Source organism: Lycium ferocissimum, chromosome 7 (genome assembly GCF_029784015.1).
Source record: "Lycium ferocissimum isolate CSIRO_LF1 chromosome 7, AGI_CSIRO_Lferr_CH_V1, whole genome shotgun sequence".
Taxonomy (NCBI): domain Eukaryota; kingdom Viridiplantae; phylum Streptophyta; class Magnoliopsida; order Solanales; family Solanaceae; genus Lycium; species Lycium ferocissimum.
The window spans coordinates 44161172-44168070 of NC_081348.1; positions in this window are offsets into that span (position 1 = coordinate 44161172).

A 6899-nucleotide genomic window follows, 5' to 3' on the forward strand; every position below is an offset into this window, starting at 1 on the left:
TTAGTCCATTAATTAACATGCTCTTGTATATACCTTCCCATCCATGATGGACACAAATAGAAATAATTGGACATCACGTTGACGAATCTTTTGCCAGTAAAAGTTTTACACATTTTCTAGCGCATTCTATATATATTCCAAGTCCTTTCTTTTCTCTCGAACCACTATGTTGTGTTGCACAACTTACTTTCTATCTTACGCAGTATTAGATTTGTTGGAATTTTAAGCTTAAGCTTTAAAGATCAGTTGGTGTGAATGAGAAATGAAGGGAAAAATAAAAATTGAAACTTTGAGCAAAGTTCCTTTTAGAAGAGCACTTTGTACCACATTGGTAGTGGAAAGGGAGAATTGTGTGTTTATATATCAAAGCACATCCTTTAGCTCATAAAGGGTTAAGAATAGGACCTCCTCTCGCGTCGTCGTGGTCGCTCGGCTCGGCTTCAGATTTGGAAAGAGATTGATTGATAATTTTTTTGGGCCAAATTTATTTTTCCAAATTCATAATTTAATTTTCATATCATTTCCGCGCAAAATTTAATTTAATTTTCGCGAAACATTCCCAACGACCATTTTCTTTTTTGGAAAAGCCAAGTCTTCTCCAAACAGGCACCATACCTGTTTAGAACCAGTGTTTCCGTTCAAAAATTCTGGCTATAAATTCCAGAGGCTTCGCCTCATTTTGATAGCACAACGAAAATTTATGAACTTCATGCATTAAAAATTCTTAACTTCTTCTGCATCGTTTTTGCCAAACTGCTGTAAGTGTCCTGTGATTTGCTCCGTTATTTGAGTTCGCCGGAGTTCTGTGGTGTGCATTGCCGCTACTACGGAAACGTTCTTCCGTTCTATCCTGGGACGAAGTAACCCAGATCCTTTGGCAACAGTGAGGGGGTTATAATTCCTTAAGGACACTCAAGCATCTTGTGGGCTCAAAAGATTTTATACTTCTTCTACATTTCTGTTCATCTATTTCTCACTGGTTTTGATTAATAAACTAAATCTTGTTTATTAAATTCTTGGTTGGACATGGTTGATAACAAGATTTTCGTCTATGGGATAGAACACGTTAGTACTCTACCCGTTCCAACTTAGTGTTTGCGAATAGTAAAGAACAATAAAGTAAAGGACACAATAATTTTATGTGGAAACCACCCAGTTCACAAGGGCGAAAAACATGACCGACAGCTCTGTAGGATTTTTCCCAAAATCCACTACAACTGTGAGCCTATGCAAATTCAAGTTACAAACTCTGTAACCTAGGAACTATACTCTAATTCCTATCTCAACAATCTCCCATCGTTGAGCCCACTCCAAGTTATCCCAACTTGGAGTTGAATATGAGTAATTGTGTATATCTATAAATATGATCGATAAACAAAGAACTGTAACACATAAACTCTATGAAACTATTTCTTCAATCTTCTTCGTAGTATTAGGTGGCACTTCTGGAATCAGAAGACACAATATAACATTGATTGTATTCGCTCAATATTCCGACTTCTCTCTTTGTGAATGTGCAAACTTTGTTCATGGCATGACTTGAATATTTATAGCTCTAGGTTTGCCTCAAGTCGGCCGAACTTAATCCCTACGTGATAAGGCCCATTATGAGAGTTAGGGTTTGAGTTGACTTGGGATCCTTACTTTCAATGCGGCTTCAGTATCCTTGTAGGAATCTGAAGTATCTTGACAGTTATGGCAAGAAATCCGGCAAACCTGTTCGCTAAGTCTTTACCATAAAATACAAATCCTACTCGCGTAGGATTCGTGAGCTAGAACATGTTCTTGGACTGGTTCATTCACCGCCTGCTCGCAATAAGACTCTGAGCTGGAATATGTTCTTGGACTTGATTCAATCAATTCCATCTTCATCAGGATAAGCTTAATCACACATCCTGCTTCCCCTTGTTTTTATTTGTTTGCGTATGGACCCTTATGCTTTCACACACTTTTTTCCCATGTCTTTTGTATTTGCACACCTCTTCATATCTAAACTCTAAAGAACATGTCTCAGACATGGTTCATTCCCCTTACCTCACACCAGCATATAGAATGGAACATCTTTATAGACCTGGTCCATCTACTCTTGTCTTGCTCTACGTGTCTAGTCTATTTGTCGCGACTTATCCTCGTGTTGGAACATATTTGCGTACACGGTTCATGTGTTTTGTTTGTCTACAACTCTTGAGTAGGTGATGTCCTGGCGGATGGTTCACCCACCTTGTTCAGCCAGTCGGTCCATCAATATTTTTGTGTCCAAGTTCATTTGCCATTTGTTGTATTCCATCCATCTCGTCTCTAAAGTCGGTTTACTACCCTTGTTCATTTACTTTGTCAATGATAAAAAAAAATACATGTTTATGTCAACAAACTAAAAAAATAGGAAATACTAGTGGATAAATTTTCTATCGCTAAGCAGTAAATATATGTCACTAGTTTTATTTACCAACGATTAGCGATGAGGTATTTGCAACGGATTCCAATTTTTTAGCGATGAGGTATTTGCCCTATTTTTTTATTTTTTTTATTTTTTTGTGATTGGGTGAACTTGTAGCCAACCTCTCATTTTGACTTTAATTAGTTAACAATACCTACATTAAATAGTTTAATTTCACCAAGAAATAAACCAAAATATAATACATCGCGTGATGTACTTAAGTATCAGCAAACTCGCGAAGTCGAATCCATATGTTACATCACAAATTTCGGCCGCTCAAATCAGTTGTTGCTAAACTTTAAGGTCGTTTGGTTCGAAGATAAGTTATACATGGATTATTAATGCGAGGATTAGTAATACTTCCTCCTTCCAATTTATGCGATATAGTTTGAGAAAGTTACGGTGAAGTTTAAGAAATAAACAAAGACTCTTGAATCTTGTGGTCTAAAAATAAGCCAAAGATATTTGTGTGGTTATACATCATCTCGTTAAACGTAAAAGGTAAAGTTTAAAGTTAGATTATTGTCAAATAAGAAAATGTATCATTCTTTTCTCGGAAAAACTAAAAATGAAAGTGAGTATACAATTTAGTAATACAAAGATTATTTTTGTATGATGTTTGGTTCATTTCACTAAACTCGGACACAAAAGATACCATTTGAATATTTATTTATTTTTTAAACTAAAAAATAATTTGTTGCAACTATATCCTTGGATACTTGGCCGTTATAGGTTTCTTGAAACAAAACAAGGCTAGTTATGTTAGTTAGCTTCTTATCCATATATAAGCTATCTATGGGTTAGTTATCCCATGGTAGTGGTGGTATAAAATAATATACCCTTTGGTGTATTAAGTAATCCCGGTATTAGTTATACATGTCCCAAAATGTCAACCAAACATGATACAAAATAATACCACATATAATATCATGACTATTTTATCTAAAACCTCTTATCGAACGAGCTCTAATATATTGCAATGTTAGATATATTTTAAATAACAATCCTAAAAGTGGCTTTATCCCCAATTTTTCTGATATCCTGGTCTATTTTAGGATTAATGATAGAGCCAAATTAGAAATAAAGAAAGCAAATATATGCAATCATATTTATTTTTCTAATATGGCGTCGTTGGAAAAGAGAATTATATTCTTTGAAATTCATATTCCTTGCCGCCTATAATTTGGAAGGTCTATCAATAACCGCAAAACTAAAGATTTTCATGATATTCATGGATTCAGATACGCTTTAGCATTTCATTTATTTCCTTAATGATTTGTAGATTTAATATTCCATCCGTTTCAATTTATGTGAACTCATTTTCTTATTAGGACATGCAAAAAAGAATAACCTCTTTCTATATTTGGAAACAATTAACTTTTAAGCAATGATTTATAGCCACACGAAATATATGTGACTCATTTAACACAACAAATTTAAAAATCTTCTTTTTATTCTTAAACTCCGTGCCTAGTCAAATGGGTTCATGCACATAAATTGAAACAGAGGGAATATGATATATCCTGCACGCTTTCCAAAATGAGCGTGTTTTGTACTAGCTACTACTATACTTAATAACAAGTAATGATATAATTAAGAGTATATCCCAAGTACAGTTCATAGTACGTAGGCTTTCATTTATAGTGTAGAATAATACGTATACAAATTTAGAGACAGTCCTCAATGTGTCTCATTATATATATCAAAAGGTATGTCAACTAAATGTCCAAAATATAAGAAAAAAACAAGGCATGTGCTTTATTCTCCTTCCACCAAACTCAATGAAACCAAATAGAACCCATTGACCTCTCACTATATATCCCCTAGTATGGCAAAGTATTAAAGATTCGTGGTCACATATATATATTTACGTTTATGGAAGTGGATGGTGGGTTAATAAATTAAAAGGTATCAGAATATGATTGGAGGCTATCATTTTCCTTTCATTGGTAAAAATTGGTCGTCTTTCCAATCGTTTTCTTGTATATGCTGATGATAAGGAATAAACTGTACTATAGGAATATTATCATCTTATGTGGATATCTTCTACTATTAAAATTCCACCTCTCTTAATTGTCATTTGCAGTGATGAACTCAAAAAAATATTCAAAAACTAATACTACATAGATTGATATAGTTAATTATATAGAACTAGGTGGAGAAGCATTTCTACTACTCTATTATGTATGCACTACTAGTAGACATATTAATATTGCTGGCACCAGCGGAGAATTTGTAGCCTTAATTATAGGGCACGTTAAACTATGGTCTCTTCGCAAAATTAGGTATTTTATGTACATATTTACTAAAACTGATCTAATGGCATCCTTGCTCCAAAAAGATTGGTGGCTGCACTTGGTGGAAAGCTTAGTTATTTACATAGAGGAACATGGATCAATTCTCACTTAACGCTTCCATTTTTTTTTTTTTTTTTTTAGTGGTGCACCCATGTTCAAGAAATTCTAGATCCACCTCTGACTGTCACGGGCTAGGTTTTATTGCATGCCAATTCTATTGTAGTGTTTTTGTAACCAAAAGGAACGGAGGCTTGTGCAAATGGCATGCAAAACTACTCTTTGCGTACACTGCGCAGTGGCAGGCCCACGCCCACTCACATGCATGCACATATATTTGTGCAGAGATCGATGGACGTACAATGTATAATCTATGATTCAATCAAACGCAATAATTTTGAGGGCATACTTACCATTTGAGGCCAAATTTGAGGGCTTATTATTGCATTATGCCTTTCTTTAGTTGTCACAAAAATGAACGTCTTTATTACAACTCGAAGAGGTCGTTACAAAAAGTGATAGTTTTAGTGACAACCCTTATCGTCAAGGATAGTATTGATGATTATACTCTTTTTTTCAATAGTGATGACAACTACACTTGAGTTTTCACGAATATTTGTCTTTTCCGCGTAGAAAGAGATTTGTCTGGAAAAAATATTAAGCATTAGTGCCTATGGTTCCATTTTTTTAGATAATCTAAAAGGGATCGAAGTTAACTTAATTAACACTGTTATGACTTATGATATTCATATAAAAAAAAAAAAAAAACTTCTTACAGTGCAAGTTCAATATTGCGAATAAATCTGGCTGAATCTTTGTAAAATACCTTGACAACTTCTTCAACAAAGTTAGGGTTTGCATCATCATGCAATTCTTCAAGATGAATAAATTGTTCATCAAGGTATCCCTGCACAAAAATACTAATTATAATTTAAATTATTCACCTTTGTAACAAATAACAAATTAATTTGTATTCACTAACTATATAAAATATTGTTTATAGCGATAGATTCATTTTCATTTGACCGACACCTATAAGTTATCCACATAAATTAGGACGGATGGAGTAATAATTTTTTAATCGTAATAAGTGAAAAACCCAAACTAAAAAATCTTTTCCATCGTCCAATATTTACACCAAACTACATTAGTTATTACAGTTAAGTGATTGATAACGTCCAAATCCACTCCTCAAAGAGAAAGTGTACACGGTCGTATGCAATATAATTTACCCAACTATGAGTCGGGTCGATCCCACAGGGAACAACATATTAGGCGATTTAAACAAGTAAGGAATTATCACTTTCTACCCTAAGCCAAATACTTGATAATGTTTTGATTTTAAAAAAATTATAACTAATGCGAAAATATAAACTAATCTAGAAAGCAAGTAAACTGATCAATGGCCACAAGCATGGATACAAGAGAAATTACTCTCAAGTAATGATCCAATGTATTTTACAATTTTACAACTATGAGCTGTTTATGTTAATAGATAACATTTCTAAAATCTTATTGATAGTCTCTCAACCAAATCAATCGGAATTTCACTTCAAGCTTTCTCAAGCCTTAGAGTGTGATGTTAAACACAATCAATTCAACTTCGTTAATCTGTCCTATCTCTACAGCTGCTTATTAGATGGATTTAATGACTCAAATCCTTGCTATCTAACTTTTTTTCCTAACTTTCACTTTCTTTCTCAAGCAAAGTAAAAGTATTTAGGCACAAAAAATGTTTGCAACCATTAAGAGACATTTAAGCATAAAGAGTTGATAGAAAAACATTAACCTACATCATTAGAAATAAAAATTGTTCAATACATAAGCAAAAACAAGAGATTTAATTCAACACTTGATAATGGATATTCTCATAAACAAGATGCAAGTGAGAGAATAAAATACAACACACTTAAATATTCAATACATAATAAGGAATTGAAGAAAGAGTTAAGAGTTTTATCATTCAAGAGCTCCAATCTTCTCCTCCAATGGTGTGGTGGATGATGAACCCTAGCTCCAAGCTTGAAATGTGGCCAAAGATGAATATAATTGCTCCCTTGTCTTCCTTTTGTAGTTCCCCAATTTTTCCAAGTCCAAGAAATGACAAAATATGTCCCAGATTCCAGTTTTTGCAGTTCTGCCCAGTTTTTGCAAATCTGTCCCGTTTT